We start from the raw sequence: 4,355 nt of genomic DNA, 5'->3' as shown, positions 1-4,355 counted from the left end.
TAGATCTCCTTCTGATAATTCAAATTTGATCTCCGAGAACTATTAGACGATGAAGGATCTATGGCAAGCTCGCATCACATCACAAGATCACAAGGGTTATTCTCGAGTAATCTTGAACGTAGATGCAAACCTTACCATCGACTACCCAAGTAAAATAGAATCAGGAGAGTGAAAACGAATTGTCACTTTGTTTGTATATATGTATGTGTGTATATATTTGTTTGTAAACCAAAAAAAATATAAAATATCAAAACAAGATAAAAAATGAATCACTTGAGTCCTAAATTTGTCCTCTTTTACCTTTGCAAGGCACAATTTTGCGACAAAGAAAATCCTCGTCACCCATATGGAACCGTCGTGGTGGTCGATTGAACCGAGCCATTCACCATCAATTCTCACCTTCTAAGCTTGTTGAAAATTCTGGTTCACCTCCCTTGACTTCTAGTCCCCCGACACAAAGTCCAACAAGGTCACTCCCTATTACGAACACCATAGATCTGCCAGAGGCCAATTCACCTCCCTTAAGTTCTAGTCCCCCGACACAAAGTCCAACAAGGTCACCCCCTATTACGAACACCAAAAATCCGTTAGAGGCCAATTCTTCAAAGGAACCACTAAGTCAGGAAATGGATAGCATGCAGAGGGACATGACAAAGATGAAACAGCTAGTTACGCAGTTGGAGTCGATGCAAGGTCAATCTTGAGCAGATAATGCACCGACCCCTGGAGAGCCGAAGGTGACCCCCATGATGAGTAGGGCTCACCCCAGGATCATAATAGAAGAAGAGGATATAGCCATCAATGCTTACCAGGACCCACCAGAAATGGAAAAGGAGAAGTAGATGAGGGAGAAAGTTGAGAAGCTCGAAGTAGCAATGAAAGGAAAGGCTGTTGAGAAACCAGAAGAAGACATGGCCTATTTTGCTGGAGAAAGAACACTCGAAGATTTCAAATAGAAGCTCGACAAGTTCGATGGGATAGGAGATCCCTAAGCTAACTTAAAGATTTTTATTACAGTAGCTAAGTCATGGAAACTCATAGAAAATCAAATGGGACAAGCATTCCTTTACTTGTTAGCAGGATCGGCTCTGAGGTGGCTAACCTAATTAGACCAAACTTAGACTCAAACTTGGTCGGCAATTGTGAAGGCATTCACCAAACAAGTACTCTTATAACCCCGAAGTGGACATCACCTGGCATGAGTTGGAAACCCTAAGGCAAGGAGCCGACGGGGGATTTTCTAATTTCATCATAAGGTTCCGTGAAAAGGCGTCCAAGATGTGGAACCGCCCGAATGAATCAGAACATGTTGAAATCATATTGGAAAACCTACATGGAGAGAACCATGATCGCCTCTATTGTCAGCACATCAAGACCTTTGAACCACTAATAGCCATTGGGAAGTGCATTGAGGGCAAACTCTTTAAAGGAAAACAAGTCCAAACTTCAACCAAAGAGGTTTCCGGATCATATTTTGGCAAGAAGAGCAAAGGAGGAAGAGGGAAAGGCCCCGAAGTGAAATCAATTACTACTATTCAGTACACCAAGAAGCAAATTTCACCAACAGTTGCTCCTCCTTTGGTGATCCAGGTTGATTAGTCAACCGCTCCCAGATAGTTTACCTTCGGCAGTCTGACACCCACTCGCCTTTTCTTCAAACTCAAGAGGGAAGAGATGTGGATGTTGTACCACCGCAGACTGTAAATACGACCAATCTGCCTTCATGTTATAAGTCTGAGTGGCATTATTATTACCACAATCAGAAGGGTCATTAGACAGACAAATGCATACACCTCAAGCATGCAATCTAAGACTTGATAGATGCGGGGAAAATTGAATTGAAAACATGTCAACAACCTAATGTGACTACCAACCCTCTGCCAGATCATGAGGTGAACATGTTACAAGAGGATGATCCCTCTAAGGACCCGACAGTTCTTATTCAACCTATGACGCAATAGCGAAAGCTGATGGACACTCGAACCTATAGGGTTATTATCACACCTCCATCCTGATGAAAGATATTTTACAATAAAGGGGGTGACTGGGATAACACGTGTCATCCCAATACCTACCAGGATCACAAATACAGTGTCCTGAGCCACAATCCACCATGTCATTAAGTCATGATAACAGCAAGGAACGTACCCAAATGGAATAACCATTCCAATCACAAAGTTAGCGAAAGCGAAATTTAATTAAATCATATGAATTATAGAACATCGTTTCTCTAATGATAACACATAGTACAATTGAAATGTTTGTAACCATTCATTTCTCTCCTTATAATTAAGCATAAAGTTTATACATGATTGTGGATGAATACATAAATTAAATAATAAATCACACCACTAGGGCATCATTCTTGGGTGTACATCGACATCCAAGTCACGGCCACTGACTCCACTTGATTCACATCCAACGGTGCTCATCAAGAGATTACCTGCATATCAACTAAAAAGGGGTTGCGCAACAGGGTTAGCTACACTGCTAGTGAGGGAGCAAAAAGGAATGCACATACACACAAACACGTAATTCCAAGCAATATGATGCATGCTAATGTTAGATTCATTTTTCACCTAACACATAATTCTATAAGTCAAGTGTATGCTACTATGATAACTCGGGAGACACTTAACTTATCGCCCCAGTGAAACCTCAGTTATCACATGGGAGCCTACGCTGGTAGAAGCCATCAAACGACCTAGTGGCAAACCCCGATTGCCATCACTACCCTTGACCTGGCCTCTCCCACCTCCACAGGCAACAGGTGCTCAGACTATCTAACACATAAACCCCTATTGGCAAGGGTCGTAGCATAAGGGAGCAAGAATCCTAGCCACAGATATACTATATGCAACTCCTATCGTCCTGAGAGGTATTCCCGGTGCATCAATGTCCCATTCCATCTAGTACCCGGGTACCAACAAGGCACGACGCATACAGATCAGGATGACAAATAATAAATTTTGTAATTAAAATTGGGGTTTTGGACTGACACACCCGACACCGTCACCCGATACAATGGTGAGAATAATATCACAGTCATAGCAATTCACATTTGAGGTAAATAATGCAATGCGCACAATGCTTATATTTATATAATAGCATGATCAAGTTTGCTTAATATATATATTCAAACCCAACAAAGTCACCTAAAACCTACTCATCGAACTCTAGTGTCACCCGACGTGGTTGACATGAATCTCACCGGTGCACCAGCTATCCATCGAGTTGGGTAGCCTTAAAATACACAAGCATTCATCAAAAAGGTGTATAGAGGGGTCCGATGTTATGCCCCCAAAGTTAAAACTAAGTTGCAACCAAGACAGCACGGACAGACTCACGGATGGAAGCAACAGGGTGAGTCCATCCCTGACTCTATTCAAGCCAAAAAGTCAAAACACGAGGAGCGGATGCACGAACGAAACTTCTTACTTGGATCCGTTCCTGCATCCGTTCGATTTCTGAGACACACCCGAGAGCGAGCGGATCCATGGATGGATGCGCCATCTTAATCCGCCCTTGTATCTGTTCGATCCCTGAGACATACCCAAGAGGGAACAAACCCATGGGCGGAGGCAACAGAGTAAGTCCGTTCCTTCATCCATTCAGATCCAGTCACTGGGATTACACTGGATGGATTGGCAGACAGAACCACGACGGTGAATCCGTTCGTGCATCTGTCAAAAATCTTTTTCGAGATTTCACAGGATTTTTTCTCCAGCTTGAAGCTTGGAGTACACCTTGCACTCAGGGTCATGGAGGGGGTGTCTTAGGTCTCCCTAGTGTCACTAGAACCTAGGCTTACCTCATGGATCCAAGATCACACAAGGGTTTAGCTCCATTTGATCCAAAGGTAGGGTTTCATGGTTTAGAACCAAGGGTTCAGCAACAATGGCTGCAATGCAGCTCATAGAAACTTCTTCTAGGGTTTGGTCATCACCATTAGAGCTCCCTTAAGGGTCAAGCCTCACCTTGAGTCCCAAATGGAACCCTAGGTTAGCTCAAGCTCAAGGAATCTATCAAAATGGAAATGGAAATAGGGATGTATCAAGGGTTTAGGTCATACCTTGATGAGTGGAGCTCCATGCCCAGCCCTAGCCAGCCTTGAAGATCCACCTCCTCTTCCTTCCTCCCTTCCTTTCCATCTCTTCTTTTTCTTCTTTTCTTCAAGTCTTATCCAGACAGCAAGAGGAGGTGATGTGGGGTAGCCAGCCATCTTGGCATGGCCTCCATCTTCTTCCCTTCCCCTCTCATTCCTCTCCTACTTCCTCTTCTTCTTTCTTCCTTATCTCTTCTCCTCCACGGTTTGCTTGGGAGGGGGAGAGATAAGGGAATATGGGCTTGTTTTA

Source organism: Telopea speciosissima, chromosome 2 (assembly GCF_018873765.1).
Source record: "Telopea speciosissima isolate NSW1024214 ecotype Mountain lineage chromosome 2, Tspe_v1, whole genome shotgun sequence".
Classification (NCBI taxonomy): domain Eukaryota; kingdom Viridiplantae; phylum Streptophyta; class Magnoliopsida; order Proteales; family Proteaceae; genus Telopea; species Telopea speciosissima.
This window is presented reverse-complemented; position numbering follows the sequence as displayed.